Raw genomic sequence first — 19,175 nt, forward strand, 5'->3', positions numbered from 1 at the left:
AATGAACATACCCGGGTGAATCGGGATAAAGGGGTAGAAAATGGATAGAACGACTGTTAATCCATCGACGGCGAACACCAAAGACGGGTTTACAATCAAAAAAGAAACAGGATAGAAATGAGAATGAGACTACGCAACCGATCAACAGAAATACCGCTTATCGTCTCCCGAAGAAAGGGAAAAGACGGCACGAACCAAAAGAAGAGTACCGTAAATGTAGGCGACTGGAGTCAGAGACCGACAGATACAGACTGAAGCCCGGACCTCGGAGTGGAAGTGCAGAAAGACATAATGGGGCGAAGGAATAGACACTCACGCAAACGCCAAGGAACATAACGGGAAGGCCCAAAGAGGAGACTCGAAACCAAGGTGTTGTGAAGAAGTCACAGAAGTTTCAACGAGCAACATGAGCGCGCATATTACACGTCAGCAAGCGAGGAAGGGCACGCTGTGGGGTAAGGGCGATCGTGGGGTAAGCGATTGCCTATCCAGCGGCCCACCCGAGCTCCCGAGGCGTGGTGCCGAGGACGATCGAGGAGTAGACCCAGAACTGGAGGTCACCTCCGGGGACAGCGACCTGGAGTGGAGGGGAAGACCCGGCCCAGAAGAGGAGGAGATGGCCGACGCGCTTCCGCGTGCAGCAGAGGGCGGCCATGTATGAGGTGCTAATGCGGTTAAGGGACCAGGAGGAGAAAGAAAAGAGGCAGCAAGATCTTCGGAAGGCGGACACGGCACTGGTCACCCAGCCCCCCACTCAATTCCTCCGGATGGAGGAGTCGACGACCCTGGTGATTGGGTTTCGCCAACGCCCGACACCGGGGCAGCGGCGGAGCTGGAGAAGGGGCCATGGGTATGGACATCACCTGGACTCCAGAAGCAAGCATCCGCTCCGGCGGTAGGTGCGAAGACTTCCCGGCCGTCCTGGATCCGGATGGCTTCAACGTCGGAGGTCCAGCGGAGGGCTACAATCCCGGAGTCAGACTGGCCCGTCGGAGTCGAGAAGGAGCCAGTCATCGGAGACGTCAGGCGCCGAGAGGCCGTCGGTGCGTCGTCCTTCATAGCGGCGGCGACCGATTCCGGGTGAGGGTGTCCACGACGCGGATCTGGGTATTCGTCCTGGTGGGCGGGGCCGAGGGAAACAAAAAAAAACACGTAGTACACTTTTACCGGGCTATTTAAACAACGCGCACCAAACATGGAAGAAATCAGCACATATTCTCAATCGTAGCAAAATATAACAGGGAAACTTAATTTTGATGCAATCTGAAAAAAAAGGGAACAAGTCAGTATGCGCAAGAAAAAAACAAAGGGAGCAGGCACTCACGTGTGTGTCGGAGAAATTAAAGTTGGAGCGTTAAGAGCGGCATCCATCCGCAATACCGGTGGGTGCAGAAGAGGACCATTGTGCCAAGAGAAAGTGAAATAAATGGAGGGAAATTAAAATAAAAAAATTTCCCTTCGCCCAAATTTCTTATTGTCAGCAGTAGCTTCGTCACCATTTGCTTAGGGAAGGAGGCGCCTCAATCACAAGGCGGTTGATCGGCACTAGATAGTGTCAATCGATGGGCAAAAGTATCGAAACTATCGGCAAATAAGCACGGGAGCTATCGGCAACAATCGATCGGCAGGAAGTAGTGTGACCAGATGACGAAAGGACACGAATGCGGAATACAGAAGAGTGAAGCAAGAAGTGGCTTCACAAAAATAGGAATCGGCGGCAAAATTTAAAAGAAGTAACAGAGCAGTACGCTGAGGGATATCGGCGCTGTGGAACTCAAGACTGAGCTGTGAGCGTTGACGGGATCTCAGGAATGTTCCGCAAGCATGCAGTCCTTGCGAATTTAAATTTTCCCAAAGAAAGGGGGATGTAAAACTCTGCACAAATGCAAATGACAATTCCTAGAGGAGGGCCTGCCGTTGCCAGTAACGCAACAGGACAAAAGTTGTAACGGCAGTGCGAAGCCGAGGAGAAACTGAACCGGTAGAAAGAGAGTTAGCAGAAACAGCACCGGTAGAAAGAGAGTTTGGAGAAAAGGCAGTTTGAAGGAGAGATGAGGGAGATGGCACGAACTGGAGCAGGAGAGCAAAACAATAGTAAGCGTCGACGTACCAGGGTAAGGAGAACAACGGTATCAGCTGGACTTTGGACCGGGCCAACGGTAGTGGATTTTGGATCTGGAGACTGGAGACCAGAGGTAAAACGAGGATACGAGTAAACAACGTAAAGCAACGAAGTCAGTATGGAGCTACAGTCGTGATAATCAGCAAGGAACAAGATCACTACGTCGAGACGTTCGGGACAAGGAAAGTCTCCGAATTGAGAAACAGATAGCTGAGGTCCAATACGTTGAGACACGGTTAGTCCGGAAGCGTTCAAAAGGCGGGGCCAAACCGAACAAGGACCGAATTAGGCGGCAGGAATTGTAGTGAAGTCTCTACTGTGTCGAAGACTACGTACGTGAACCTGGCGATTGCCTGGTGTGTCCGTGTGAACCGAGTAAGCATGGTACCGGCGCCACCAGTCAGAGCAGACGTGGGGTAAGCGTGTTGCTGTTTCACCAGGCGTTTGCCTTGGGGACCGCAGCCGTTAGCTGCAATGAGTCCGCATACGACGGCAATTCTTAGACCAGCGACACGGTGTGCACCATTTAGGATGACGAGAGCGGCGAGACAGCAGAATGAAGTCACTGAGGAGACCATCCAGGTCCGTCCGCACCATCTAGAGAAAAGGGTTAGGGTGAAACGTTCATCTTTTACTGGGCGTCTTACTACAGGGACTGCGGCGTAAGCCGGTCGATCGCGCGGAGCGTCGGTAGGAACTAAACAGGCGTCTGGCGGGGCCGGCGGGACAGAGCAAGGGACAGGAGGTTGCGGCTAGCGAGGCGTACGCCTTGAGAGCCGAGCACGTGTGCACCCTAGTCTGGGAACGGCAACGCTTCCCCAGGCCCACAGCCTTTCTCTTCGCCACCAATCACTCGTGACCACAACAGGAGAGCGGACACAACACCGGAGAATCAAATCACAGTATCACTCTAGTCAAGAATAAAGATCAAAGGAACGAGAACTGCTAAGTGTTGTAACTGGTAACCGGGTGATCACTTTGTAATATATATTTGGTGGGACGAACACACAAAATCTTCTGAGCTAGCGAGCAGAACAATAAAATCAGTGCGTTACAACTCCTACGGATCATAGCATACAAAAATCGATTTGTTTAAGGGAAGAAGCGTCAAAACGAGGTCATTATTTCTGCTAACGAACTGAAGTTGTCGGTTTTTAGGATTGTCCTAATATTTCAAAAATCTTAGGTTGGTTCAGAATATGTAAAGTTGGAGAAATCTGAAAATGCAGCCTCCATCGGACTCATTACCATGCCGGTGTCAAGGTGATGCTATCACTTTTCAGAAAATGGCCCGTAGCTGCGTTTACTGTTTCCGTTATATGGTAAAGAAAGAGACAATGGGCAACTTGCGAGCTGAGCAGTATGGCACGCCACCTTTCAATTTAGTGTCTTTAAAGATCCGTAGTAAACCTCCTTTTCGTGAAAGGCTAATCATCTTGAACTGGTTGTCGATCTATCCACTGACAGTTCGTTGGAAGGAAAGGGCTGCCGGAGAAGGTGTACAGCGACAACGCCACTAACTTTGTAGGAGCGTGCAACGTTTTGCAGGAGTTGAGCGCAGCGTTTTACCGCAGTTAGGACATGCTGAGAGGATACGCGGCTCGCTAAGGCGTGGTGGAGTGTTTCATACCGCCGAGGTCACCACACTTCGGAAAACTAGGGGAGGCAGACGTTAAGTCGGGCAAACTCCGTCTGTTGCGAGGAGCGGCTCAACTCTCTTCCAATCGCTTCCCCGGGCAACGATCGGAACAAATGGAGCGTCGGAAGCCGCAATCTGGAGGTCGGGTGCTTGGTGCTCGTACACGAGGACAACTTGGCCCCGCAACGGTGGCTAATAGGCCGCGTGGTGGCATCAACAAGGGGCGAGGACGGTAGAGTGCGGGTGGCGGAGGTACGGACCTCAGGAGGTGTCATGAAGCGCACCATCCACAAGCTGGCATTGCTGCCATTAAACAATGCTCCGATCGAGGAGATTAAAGCGCCGGAGGCCTTGAACGGGGACGGAATGTTGGAGCAGTAGTTTTTAAGTTGTATTGTATTAAATTTAAGTTAGAATAAATACTGAAATTATGAAGATGAAATGCAAACAAACGATTGTAAGCAACTTGTAAAACGCCCTTTGCATCGTTGTAAATTTCGGATGCTGCTCGGAAAGACAGTCGCTAAATTGATGTGGACCCTTCTGGCTACGCCCGCGCAATAAATTATCCAACGAACTTCTCTGGTTTTCTACGCCGCATGGAAATTCACCAGCAAGGCCGCTAGTCAGTCCGATTTGTTAAACACTTTTCTTACGGAAAACTCTCCCGGACTCTCTATACACTCGTTTTTGCATTTTCTAATAAAGCGGAACATATAGCCAAAAACTCCAAACAGTTTGGGGAGTGACGAGAATTCCTCGATGATATCTAGCAAATCGGAAGTGTGCACAGCAGCGGTAAAACCGTCTTCCCTGCTTCCGGTCGCAAGACGTAATCGAAGTCGAATGCGCTCAAAATGCGCATTCTTGTGCCAGTTTTCCTCTTTAACCCTCATAAATAGGGGCCTTCTTGAGACTCCGCTACCCTTTTTGAAACGAATGTCGACAACGAATCGAATCGGATGAAGTCGAATCCAGTGAAGAGAAACATAAGAATCCGACCATTATACAATTCGTTCAATAAAAACTTTTAATAAGGGTTTGAATCTATGACAGAGATCTGCGAGAAGGTGAGCGCCACATATGGTACATGGTATTGAGCGGCGCTACTTTCGACTTTAAGGTCAACAATAATAATTTTCAACCTTTTGCAGTTTGGATACGAATATAAAGGCAAGCTCCATAAGCTCTCATGGATGCGTTGGCAAATGCATGAAACTGTACTGGTGACATGGGGTAGTATGCACGAACCGAACAATTTAAATCTCATCCAATTGAGGCAGAGTGCTTTTTAGCGTATTACAAGCTGTTTCCCTATGCATCGGAATCGAATCATCCCAGTCTAAATTATTAAGCCAAAGTTCCTGCAATAGGATCTTTCCTTTAATCACAATGGGACTTAATAAGCCGAGTCTACTGAAACAGCTTCGGTGTTACTGATAGCTCGGAGACCCATGACAGAAGTGTCAATTTTTAACGTAAAGGCATCTTCGCTAGGCAGCCACGATACTCCTAACGCCTTAGTTAACTCTGAATCCGAGAAAGTTATCTTCTTAATTGTGCTCTCAGATGAAGTGACCTCAGGTGAGTTTGTCATTTCAAAACCTGTTGTTTAAAGAACTTGAGACACTTCAGACTAATTGTCTTTAGCTCCTCTACGCAGCACCAGTCACTATGTATTAGTCAGCACATGTCATCGACGTAAAAATCGGATCCATTTACATCAGCAGTTAAAGGGAATGCAAATCTTGCAGATTCACTCTACCTTTCTAACACTGAATAGCCAAAAATGGGGCTGGTCCAGTACCATATGTGTAGTGTTAAGCTTGTATTATCTCAAGGATTCAGAGGGGTCTATTTACCACACTATGAGTTGAAACTTCCTATCCGCTTCATGAACTATCACTAGGCGATACATTTTTAGCGTGGACTACAACTTTTCTTGAATAGTAGGCCCCACCATCAGGATGTCATTTAAGGCCCCCCGATATGACGTATTCCAAGAAGCATCGAACATGACGCGCAATTTTGTCGATGTACTCTGGGACCTTAACACGCATTGATGGGGAATGATATAAAGTGGAGTGGTAGGGATTTTGTTGTTTGTAGGCGACATATAACCTATGGGAAGATATCAAATACATGGTCTTCATGTTAGGAGCTCGAGACAACCTTCGCTCAAGCGACAAAAACTACCGTTTTGCAACCTTGAAGGAGTCTCCCAACCCATTTGGAGCGGACTTAAATGGCAGCCTTAAACCGACCTAATGGCAATACCTTAGAAGTCTTCCTGTAATAATCTTTTATAACTTGTGCTAAGGCGACAGGATTTTACTTGGATTTCGCACTTCCCTCAGTGACCGAAATTTCTGTAGTGTGCTGACAATCGATTCTAACGGCTTTTCGTTTTTCGGTCTGCACTAACACAACCGTAAAAGACGATGCGCGCGTGCTCTCGCTCTGAACAGAACTTTTCGTTTCTCTTCGTTTTGGTTTTCTGTTGACTGCTCTCAGTTTCGTGGTTCTTCTTATGCTCACACAACATAACTCAGAGAAAGCGATCCAACTGAACGCTCGCTCATTCAACGTCAGCAGAAGAGCGAAAAAAAGAAGGACTCGTCGTGAACGGTCTTTTGTCTTCAGCAGGGCTGCTACGTGGGAGCCGGCTAGCTTCACACGGCAAACATTGCACTTTGTCTTATTGTGTTCTGCATTTAATTGAAAAAAAACTGAACTTATTAATAACAAAAGTTATAACACTCCGAACGCACCGAAGCCACAAAAGCAAGTGTGATATACATACAAGTACACTGATCATACACTCATACAAAGGCAAAATACTTTTATTTTCTTCGCTCCTTGCAAACCGCTATTGGTTTTTGGTTCGTTCAAGAGACTTTGGTGTACGGCTCTTGTATGACTTTTTGTGGTGCGCAAAAAACTGTTATTTGGTGACTGCGAGAAACGGTCAACTGTTGCTTGCGAGCTCTGGCCAGGACCTTATCCAATTTGAACAAGAGCTAGCAATTCGAAAAATGATTGTACTCCTATCAAAATATTCATTTTTTGTGATTTATAGAAATTAGGGTCTGCTAGTGGTAAGTTTTTTAAGATCTTCCAAAAACTAAAGTTCACCGATTGATCAGGATGGTAATCGGAGACAGATTTCAAGATCCAAAAATCGAACGAATTCTCGACAATTGTGTGTACCTTTTCTCGAACATTTTAACATTTTCTTAAAGGGAAAAATTCTCATAATCGAGCTCTCCATCCATTTTTGTTTGGTTTCTTGCCTCATTATTAACTAATTATTTAAATTTTTTATTTAAAATTTAATTATAATGGTAGAAACTAAATGTTCTCAAACAATATCGAAAACAAAAAATAATAAGCTTCGAATCAATACATTCAATTCACTTCCACCAGCTAAGTAACGGGTGTCAGATAGTCGGGGAACTCTACTATAGCGTTCTCTCTTGTTTTGTTATTATCTGTGTCACTGTCACTTTATATTTTTGTACTCGTTTTTTAATTTAGTTGACATTAAATAATTAATTAGTTTTTTATAAAAAGCAATAACTTTGTTGGCAACAATAATTAATTTTTTCGCGATGACGAAGAGAGCTTGACGGTTTCAAATTTCGATATAACTTATATTTCCACATGATCACAATTAGAGCCAAGCTTAACGAAAGTAGGCGAAGGCGAGGCGAATTTGCAAAGAGCTCTTCATTATGCTCCCGCCTTCGCCTTACTAACTTACACTAGACTTTACATTTTCCTCCATAAAAAAACAATAAATAATAATAATAATAATCCATACTAAAACTTCAGCTAACAGAAGCGTTTTTGACCATATTCTTGATCAGGATCATAGTCGAGTCGATCTAGTCATAGTCATTTGTTGAGCCACGTTGCCACGCCCACACTAATGAATAATGTTTTTTAGTTTTTTTGTAAAATTATATAGATTTGCATAACCCGCCCAATGCCGCTCGCCCACTCTAACACCCACAAACCGCCAAAAACTGTCTGTGCTGAAATTTCTCCTTCGCACTTCCACTAGCTGAGTAACTGGTATCAGATAACCGGGGAACTTGAAATAGATTTTTGGTATGTTGGGATTGGGTTGGTAAAAAGCTTTTAGTTGGTTTTTTATTATTAGTAGTGAGCTGCAAGTGTATGTTTATTATTACCTGTCGTTTCAGAAAGGTCAGGTTTGATTTGCGCATGTTTTTTCATGTATTCCTTTATTAACATATAAATTAAGTTTAGAATTGGTTATGAGATAAAAATAAAATATCTTTATTCTTTCGGTTTTTTATTAGAACTAAATGAATACAAAAAGAGTTTATCCTAAGAAGGCTGCTGCCGTTGGGAGCCGCTGCCTTCATTGATTGGAGTCTGTCTTACTTGGATAATTTGCAAGTTTCGCATGTTATCACTATCACTTTCGCTTCGATTTTTTTTCGGAGGCTTGGGAAAAAGAACTGGCTTATTATTTGTACAGCGTTCCTATGAGCCTTTTTATGTTACCTCACTACTATATCGCCCTGTTTGTCTTCCCTAATTATTTCTTTTACCCGTTTTTGCGTGTACCTGACCTTATACCCTCTGAAATTAATCGGATAGATGTTCTGTATCTTTCCCATAATTTTCTCTGCGATAAATAAGCCATTTAAAAGTTTTGGATCAAATCGATTTTTTATGATCCGATTTAGATCTTCTTTTGAACAATATTTCCTCTTGAATCCTTTTGAATACTATTTCCTACAATATGTCGGTGGTAAGTTGGGAAGGGTATGGAGAATTCTTCGGTCTCCTCCTCTGAGGTTAACAGTAGTAACTTAATTTGGAAAACGGTGATCTGTACATTTTCTAATGGTATCAGGTTATGTGAAGGTTTCTGAGCGCTGTGGAATTCACAGCGTCGGTGGCCGGTGTATATCACCACCCTGGTAGTACCGTATAGGTACATACGCAAACTCTGAAGAGCCCATACTATCGCTAACACACTTAGTGTGGGCCTTACTTTGTGTTTTGAATATGGTGCTTAAGTGCGAGGCATGTTCGGACTCGGACCGACTGAAAACTATGATATCGTCGATATACATGTAGCATATTTTTCCTACGTGGTCTCGTAGAATATCGTCCATATCTGGAATATTGATGGCGAGTATAGTGAACTAGTATTTTCCTCCGTTTACTGAGAATGCTGTCTTTTCTATCCATACTGGAATGTTTTATGGTGGCCGTGAAGGTCTTACAATGCCATCTAATAGCAGTTGGTTCATTTTTATTTCGACCTCAGGTCTCAATGAGGCGGGTTTGTTTGCTATACACCGGTAAATACGATTAGTTCTTATTTCTCATTCTACTTTGGTGGTATAAGTGAATTTTTGTCGGGTTCAGCGAATAACTCGGCGTGTTTCTTGATGATTGAGTCCATGTGTTCTTTCTGCTTATCAATCATATGCTCAGTTCTCACTTTGATGTTGTTAAGCACCTTAGTGGGCAGCTGTTTAATGTTTACCCTATTATTCCCGTCTATGATCAAAAGGTAATTTTTATCATCGATGACAGCGGTAAGCCGTTTTAAAGTGTCATTTCCTATTATACAAAAATCGAATCGAAAATAGATTTATTTGTATGTAGTTTTAGTTAGATCTTGTATCAATTAAGAATTTAAAAGCCTTTCCGTTCTTCGTAACACTATTGATGTAAGATAACGAAGAACTATTTAGTCTAAGATCTTGATATCGGCTACATATACGAATGCGGTATTCATTCTCCTCTGTTAACACGCCCTTTAACTCCGCTACCCCTTGTTGTTCAACATAAGCTTACTCGAGCCCTTCCGGAGGGTATGACATTTCATACTCTGATTCTCTATCTGACCCCGGCTCTTCAGTGGTAACGTAAAATTGACTATGGTATTTGGGTGTAGGACCAGACTGGCCATGAGAAGGGGGGCGTTTCTCAGCTTCTTCGTTAGCCAGTGGTCTGTTTATCGACTTCCATAGGTGTCGGTCTTGGGTATGGTTTCGGTGCGAATGGTGGGCGAGGTGCTACTTGCTGGTGGCCCTGTGTGGCATTTGCATTTGGTATGGAATATAGAAGTTTTGTGGTGTTAGTATTTTGATTAGCACCGGTCGAAGGCAATAAATTTTGGTATATTGCTGGACTTGGGACGTGATAAAGTCGTGGGTCAAAGTTCCTCCATTGCATGGAACTTACGTTCTGTAAAGGTATTTGGGTCGCGAACCTAGTTATGTGGGGGGTGGGAGTGGGGGTTGTTGTCCAATCCTCGGCGCAAATGGATTTCTTTGCTCCTGGTTCTCTTTAAGACCACACAAATGCAATGCGTGGCTTGTATCTTTTGGTTCCTTTATGGCTAGTAGTAGTTGTCGGTTAGCGCTCTAATGACTTTCGGTGCCTCTTCATGGGTTCCGCTTTGATTTAAAACAAGAGAAAACGCAATAGTCGAGTTCCCTGACTATCTGATACCCGTTACTCAGCTAGCTAATTTCGATAGAAATTTACAAGACTAATACAAAAATGAAAAAATATCAAATCATTTTTCAAAATTGTGGGCGTGGCAGTTTTGGGTGGTTTGTGGGCGTTAGAGTGGGCGTGGCAACATGAATCGATAAACTTGCGATGTGTCTATGTCTCTGGAGTCTGTATGCTTAGTCTGAACTTTCTAGCTTTTGTAGTTCTGAGATCTCAGCGTACTTTATATGGTCGGAAACGCTTCCTTCTGCCTGTTACATACTTTTCGAGGAATCCAGTGTACCCTTTTACTCTACGAGTAACGGGTATAACAATAAGAGCTGATGGTAGACTGCCTGGTAAAATTCGGAAGTGGTCATTCGGCCTTGGCTTTACAAGAACATTCAAGTATCAGATGTTCTTGTAAAGCCAAGGCCGAATGACCATTTCGTTTATCAGCATATTGCTCTGTAAGGCGCTTTCCAATTCATTGGCGTGTTATATGATTCTAGAACCGCGTCTTCGTCACCAACTACCTTGGTACGTACAGATAAAGTCATCAAATAGAATCTATAGGTTTCTTCCTGTCCATCATAGATTCCATGAATTAAAGGTAGTTCTGTCTCCCAAAAATTCCTTATTAAGTTTCGTTAATTTTGGTACCCCACGCGATGAATAAATGATTATTTGTGGTAATGCTGTTACGTTGGGGATGATGATTAATACCAAGCTTAATTCTTCGTGATGTGTGATAGGATTTTTGTTTTGTGTTGGCTTTTATACCCGTTACTCGTGGAGTAAAAGGGTATACTAGATTCGTTGAAAAGTATGTAACAGGCAGAAGGAACCGGTTCCGACCATATAAAGTATAAAGTATGTCCGTCTGTATGTAGCTAGACAGTGAGATTAAGTTTCCAGAGACATAGACGCACCGCAAGTTTGTTGATCCATGCTGCCACGCCCACACTTCTGAAAATTGGTTTGATATTTTTTGTAATTTTCAAATTTCAATAGAAAATCTTTTTACCTCGCCCACAAACCGTCTAAAGCTGCCACATTTGGTTGGGCTTGTAAATTTCTTTTGATTTGTCAAATATTTTTTTCCACGCCCATTCTAACGCCTATAAACCTGCAAAAATGGTCAGTGCTAAAATTGCTCCTTCGCACTTTCACAAGCTGAGTAACGGTATCAGATAGTCGGGAAACTCGATTATAGCGTTCTCTCTTGCTTTTATATATTTTAGTATGTCTTTTAAGTTAAGAATTTCTTTGGCTATAAGTGGATGTTCCATCTTCTTTCTGGTCTGCGCGTTCTTCATTAAGAATGTTGTCAATAGGTCTCGCTTTAAATGCGGCAAAAGCAGTTCTGAAGGCAGTTTTTATTGTTGCTATTACTTTTCGTAGTGTTGTTTGTAGGCAATATACGTAAATTGGAAGCCTGAGGGCCCGGGTCACAAAATAGCTCAGTCTCAAACGGAGAGCTCAGGGTACCTGGCGACCCCCTGTTCTAAGAAGCCTTACCCGGGCGTCGCGGATCTCCGCCCGGGTGGATCCTCCTTTTCTCCGCAACTCGTGGGAATCACATGGAGTCAAGTGACGGCAGTGACGACTGAGTCTCGCCGTACAAACTTCAAGGCAGCGAAGTTGGCGAGTGAGCCCACCTGCCTGGCCAACACCACAGGATCGTGTTCGGGTGAACCCCGCCTCAAATCTGAGGCGACTGAGTGCAAGCCGCCCAAAGCCGTCGCCATGGGAACATCTCCAGGCCCTAGTGCCATGATGCCCCCTTCAGGCGCATCCAAGGACGGCAAGCACTCAGTGGAAACCGGTAAAGGCAAACACATCTACGCAGAGAAACGATCTACAGGTCAAATCCTACGCAGCCAGGAGAGATCGAAAACAGCTCCATCGTCTGAATGGATGAAGAAGGTGGAATGGGCTAGATCCATTTGCCAAACTTCGGCAAGGAAGCCCCCTAACCATCCAAGCCCACAGAGGTCAAGAAGCGACCTCCACCTAAGGCAACGCGTACAGCCAGGGCGATCCTTTGCGGAGATCGCGAAAAACCGCATTCTCCTGGGCGTGGTCGATAAAAACGACCCGAGTGGCAGGATTCCACGAAACAAGTGGAAGTGGGTGGAAGCAGCCCTAGCCACAAAATGCTTTGAAATTCTAGCCAAAGAACCTGGCCCCCCTCCTGTCTGCAAAGACGTGGAATGGTTCCAAGGCGGCGTCAAGGTGATCGCCTTTGACGATGAACGCTCTGCGGAGGTGTACAAAGCCGCAGTAAAGGAGCTGGGGAAGGTGTATGAGGGCGCCGGACTTGTTGCGCTGAGCTGGTCCGACGTACCTTGCCCCGTACAAGGATCTGGATCCCGGCATACATCAAGACCAGATCCTCACCATGCTGCAGCGTTGCAACCCGCACCTTCCCACCTCGTACTGGCTAGTGGTGAAGGTGGACGAAATGGAGGGGCCAACAAACCAGGCCATCCTCATCCTAAACAAGGAGTCTCTAGCTCCCTTTGAGGCCGCTTACGGGGAGCTAAACTTCGGGTTTAGCTCAGTGACCATAAAGGTCTACAAATCAGACTCCGCCAAGGAGGATCAGGAAGGCAGTGGAGGAGTGATCGAGGAGATTGTCGCCGAAATCGAGGCATCGGAAACCGAGGAGTGAAAGTGCGAAGGAGGTCTTCGACATTGACAGTTTTTGGCGGTTTGTGGGCGTTAGAATGGGCGTGGCAAAAAGTTGTTTGGCAAATCGATAGAAATTTACAAGACCAATGCAGAAATGAAAAAATATTTAAACATTTTTCAAAAGTGTGGGCGTGGCAGTTTTGTGCGGTATGTGGGCGTTGCAGTGGGCGTGGCCGCATGATTCGACAAACTTGCGCTGCGTCTATTTCCCTGGAGTCTGTATGCTTTATCTCAACTTTCTAGCTTTTGTAGTTCCTGAGATCTCGACGTTCATACGGACAGACAGCCGGACGGACAGACGGACATGGCCAAATTGACTCGGCTATTGATCCTGATCAAGAATATATATACTTTACATGGTCGGAAACGCTTCCTTCTGCCTGTGACATACTTTTCAACGAATCTAGTATACCCTTTTACTCTACGAGTAACGGGTATAATAAAGTTGAAAAATTGAGTTACATGATTCAAACCTCACAGAATTTGAGCCAGTGCGACCATGCCCACGCTTGCTGCCCCTGCAAGCTGTTAACGGAAGGTACCTCTTTTGAGAAGGGCTTTCTTTTTGCTTTGAGAAACACTCGAAAATAATGGAACCGAAGAGTCTATAGCTCTGTGAAATATATGTCATGGTATTGAGCCGACTATTTTTCCTTTAATGCGACAATCTATCTTTTTTGTAAATTTTATTGCGTGCTTCAGAAGCCTTTTCGCCTAAGCATCCTAGTCGACCTAAGTTCGAATTATTAATCTGGTAACCGTGAACTAATATTTTATGAATTGTTGGTGACATTGGTAATTACGCATATATAAAAAAAAAAGTTGTTTCACAAAATGACCGAACTTTTTCCCGAATTTATATAATAATTGAAAGAAATGACGGTTAAAATGTCGAACAATTTATTTAAAAGATGGCCGTCAGTCGGCGCTGTAATTGTCCATACACCCGGAAGTGCGACTATACTCTCCACGCGAGGGCAGCTGGAAACAGGTCCCCTGGCAAGGTTATGCCCCTGCCAGAGTACGCTTGCAAATGGTAGTCGGGCGTCCCGGGCCGGACTAAGGTGTAACTCAACCCAGCCTGACTGAGGGCCCGGGTCACAAAATAGCTCAGTCTCAAACGGAGAGCTCAGGGTACCTGGCGACCCCCTGTTCTAAGAAGCCTTACCCGGGCGTCGCGGATCTCCGCCCGGGTGAATCCTCCTTTTCTCCGCAACTCGTGGGAATCACATGGAGTCAATAAAAATAAATAAAAAGGAGTCAGGATCTCCCAAAAAACCTACTCAAACGGCGGTGACGACTGAGTCTCGCCGTACAAACTTCAAGGCAGCGAAGTTGGCGAGTGAGCCCACCTGCCTGGCCAACACCACAGGATCGTGTTCGGGTGAACCCCGCCTCAAATCTGAGGCGACTGAGTGCAAGCCGCCCAAAGCCGTCGCCATGGGAACATCTCCAGGCCCTAGTGCCATGATGCCCCCTTCAGGCGCATCCAGGACGGCAAGCACTCAGTGGAAACCGGTAAAGGCAAACACATCTACGCAGAGAAACGATCTACAGGTCAAATCCTACGCAGCCAGGAGAGATCGAAAACAGCTCCATCGGCTGAATGGATGAAGAAGGTGGAATGGGCTAGATCCGTTTGCCAAACTTCGGCGAGGAAGCCCCCTAACCACCCAAGCCCACAGAGGTCAAGAAGCGACCTCCACCTAAGAGGGAGCGCTCCCAGGACGTTCCCTCCGACGCCTCGGCAAAGCGGCAACGTGTACAGCCAGGGCGATCCTTTGCGGAGATCGCAAAAAACCGCATTCTCCTGGGCGTGGTCGATAAAAACGACCCGAGTGGCAGGATTCCACGAAACAAGAGGAAGTGGGTGGAAGCAGCCCTAGCCACAAAATGCTTTGAAATTCTAGCCAAAGAACCTGGCCCACCTCCTGTCCGCAAAGACGTGGAATGGTTCCAAGGCGGCGTCAAGGTGATCGCCTTTGACGATGAACGCTCTGCGGAGGTGTACAAAGCCGCAGTAAAGGAGCTGGGGAAGGTGTATGAGGGCGCCGGACTTGTTGCGCTGAGCTGGTCCGACGTACCTTGCCCCGTTCAAGGATCTGGATCCCGGCATACATCAAGACCAGATCCTCACCATGCTGCAGCGTTGCAACCCGCACCTTCCCACCTCGTACTGGCTAGTGGTGAAGGTGGACGAAATGGAGGGGCCAACAAACCAGGCCATCCTCATCCTAAACAAGGAGTCTCTAGCTCCCTTTGAGGCCGCTTACGGGGAGCTAAACTTCGGGTTTAGCTCAGTGACCATAAAGGTCTACAAATCGGACTCCGCCAAGGAGGATCAGGAAGGCAGTGGAGGAGTGATCGAGGAGATTGTCGCCGAAATCGAGGCATCGGAAACCGAGGACGGCTACTCGACCGATGCCTCAATCCTCCGCAGCCTTGCGAACATGGGTCCAATGCAGACCTAGACAGGACGAGGAGGGAACCGATACAACCGTGGTGGAGATGCCCACAGCAGATGTCCGTGAGGCTTCTGCAAATAAACCTCTACCACCACAGTAAGGCAGCTTCCGCTGCTCTTCAACTCTATCTGGCTGAAGATGGAGTCGACATAGTCCTGATCCAGGAACCTTGGATAGTGGGAGGAAAGGTTTCAGGATTAGGGACTAAGGAATATAAGCTTCTAACAGCTCCCAGCGAAGGTAAAGTAAGGGCCTGCATTTTAACCAAAAAGCACCTTAGCATTATTCTGCTCCATAATTACAGCGATGCAGATAACGCGGCAGCCACCGTGGAGAGTCAGCCATCTCCGTTCCGAGTGCTGTACATGGCCTACGAAAGGCAAGAGCCGCCGGATGAGCTGGTAAGGAAGACTGGTAGAAGACAGCGAAAAGCAAAACATAGGCCTACTAATAGGCTGTGATGCTAACGCCCACCATACACAATGGGAAAGTACAGACTCAAACGACCGCGGTGAGTCTCTTTTTAACTTTATCTTTAGTTCAAATCTCTTCATATGTAATAAGGTAATGACCCCACCTTTAGATCCCAAAAGAGGTAATTGACCTAACTCTCCTCTCTCGTCTCGTCAGATTTCACCGAAACCTGCAACTATGCACTAAAAAAGGCCTGCCCCAATAGCAAACCCAAAAGAAAAAGAAAACCTCCCTGGTGGTCAGCAGAACTGTCCCCCCTCCGAATCGTCTGCAGAACCCTTTTTAACAGGAGGAGGCCCTGTGGACCGCCTACAAGAGAGCCCTTGCAAACTACAAAAAAGCCCACTTCCCAAGAAACAGCCAAAACGCTCTCACCCCCCAACAAACGCCACACTGGCAAGTATCGAACTGTGCATAGACCCAAAGGTCCATTGGGCCATACACAGCTTTAAACCATACAAATCTGCAGGTACAGACAAAATCATACCGGACAAATCCAACATGCGGGAAATATAGCCATAAACTGGCTTCTTGACATTTTTAAAAGATCCCTATTTCTTGGACACCTACCATAATCGTGGCTAGAGTCCAGTATTGTCTTCATCCCCAAAGCTGGGAAACCATCACACACAACCCCGAAGGATTTCAGACAAATTAGTCTGTCATCCTTCCTACTAAAGAATCCTTCATTGAAAGAATCATCGGCCAGCATCTGAGATCAACTCTCAATCCAAGTCTCATCGCAGACACACAACACGCCTACAAGAAAGGGAAATCGACAGAGACAGCACTACACTCTCTCGTCTCCAAGACAGAAAAATCAGGGTACGTGGCGTAATACTTGACAAGAAACTGAACTGGAACTTGAACCTCACAGACAGGTACAAAAAAGCTTCAATAGCACTCTTCACGTGCAAGAAAGCAATAGGGCTCAAATGGGGCATGACACTCTATATAGTAAACTGGATATATACGGCCATCGTCAGACCAATACTACTGTATGGGGTCGTGCTATGAAGGCCGGCTCTGAAAAAGATATCCAGCATAAAAATGCTAGCAAAGATGCAAAGAGCCGCGGCACTCTGCATCAGCAGTGCTTTACGCACCACCCCAAACGAAGCCCTAAATGCCATACTCAACCTACCGAGCACAGAACTAGCTGGCATGGAACAGGTTACAGTAGCGGCAATCAGGCTTAGAGATACCAAACAGTGGAACCCACAAGAAGCGGGTCACTCATGTATCCTAAAAAACATTTAAATAGTCCCCTTCAGGACAGACTACTGCACTCCGAAGGAGTACATGCAAACACCTTTCAACACAATCATCCCAGAGAGGGACGATTGGAACTCACGAACACCTGGCCCCCAGCTAGGCCTACGCATCTCGTTCAGACTCCCCGATCATTGCAGCGTCTTCCAAGCTGAAGTATACCAATAAGGGAGGCCCTAAAACACTTAAAATCACTAAAACCGGAAAGCTCACATGTAAACATTTTCAGTGACAGCCAAGCAGCTATCAAATCGATTGGCTCAATCTCAAGTCAGTCGAAAACGTTATCGAATTGCCGATCATCTTTACACGAGATGACACAACAATTCGTAATCAGCCTTATATGGGTACCCGGACATAGAAGGCAACTGCATCGCAGATGAACTAGCTCGAGAAGGCACTTCAGCGCCACTCATACAAGAGATTGAGGGCCTGAGTATGCCTTTAGCAACTTGTAAACTACTATTTGGGGAAAACCTAAACCGAAACAAACAGACAATATGGGAAAATACCACACACTGTCGGCTAACACGCCAAATATGGCCAAAAATAAGCTCAAAAAGAACGTAAAAACTTTTAAGATTGACCAGAGCAAACCTCAGCACTGCTATGAGAGTCATCACAGGGCATTGGTTGATAGGCACCCATGCCAGAAGACTAAATGCCCCGTATAATGATTTCTGCCGTAGCTGTAGGGACGAAAAAATGGAAGAAACGGTAGAGCATATTCTGTGCCTCTGTCCAGCACTGCAAGCGAAAAGACTTGGAAGAAGACTTAGGAAGCTCTCCTAGCTGGCTGGGAAGATATTTATGAATGTAACTAACAAAATTACTTTTTTTTTCTATTTCCTTTATCTTTCTTGGATTCCAACGCGTTTTATTAATTGCAGCGCCATATTTCGAAGCGCCATAGTTCGCTGTGACTAAAATCAAAACTGCCTATATAATTCCAAGCTTGTGGCTAAAAACAACACTCACAAGTACAATCTGCTTTCAGCATGGAGCAGCTTATTAGTTATATTCCGCGAAAGACGGAGAACGCATGTTAGTTTTCTAAAAGAATACACATAAATTGGATATTACGCAACACTAAATTTCTAAATACATATATAAAATAACACGATAGTGAATACCTTGAAAATTATTATTATTATTATATTATTATAAATTATTATTATTATATTTGGAGCAAATTTCTATTCGGAAATCAGCTAGAGATATACAACTTTAGATTGCAATAAATAAACGATGTATTATTCGATTGACATTTATTTTAATTATCTGAACGATAATCTTGTAACATTACATTTTATATATGATTTCTGGCATATGACCGATACCTCTGGCTCGGATGTAGTCCGATTTTCGATGACTTCAACATTTTGTGGCCGTAGATCGGCAATATCACGGCGAATGGTGTCATTTTGAGGCTTAGGCAATGACTTTACATAGCCCTATAGAAACTAGTCTAGAGGTATTAAATCACAAGATTTGGAACGAAAATCACAGGTACAAAACGTAAAATTAGGCGGTCACCAAACGCGTCTTTCAATAAATCGATTGTGAGCTGTGTGACATGTTGCACCGTCTTGTTGGAACCACAGTTCCTGGACATCATGGTTGTTCAATTCGGCAATAAGCATGGCTCTATACCGATCACCATTACTGTAACGTTCACATCATTATCGTTATTGAAGAAGTATAGATCAATGATTCCAGCAGCCCATAAATCGCACCAGTCAGATATCTGGATGTGTTTTGAGATACACTTGAGGATTAGCGTCACTCCAAATCCAGCAGATTTGTTTGTTGACGTAGCTTGACGTGCGCTTCATCGCTAAATAAAATTCTCTTATGAAAATCCTTCTTCTTGATCCTTCCACAAAATCTTCCATAAAGTAGATGGACACAGATCCAATTTCTCGATGGTTGATTAACCCATGCGTGTCTTCATCAATGGTATATTCTATATATAAGAAAGAAAAAAAAAAAATGCGGTGGGAAAACAATCCAT

Source organism: Drosophila santomea, chromosome 2L, assembly GCF_016746245.2.
Source record: "Drosophila santomea strain STO CAGO 1482 chromosome 2L, Prin_Dsan_1.1, whole genome shotgun sequence".
NCBI classification, from domain to species: domain Eukaryota; kingdom Metazoa; phylum Arthropoda; class Insecta; order Diptera; family Drosophilidae; genus Drosophila; species Drosophila santomea.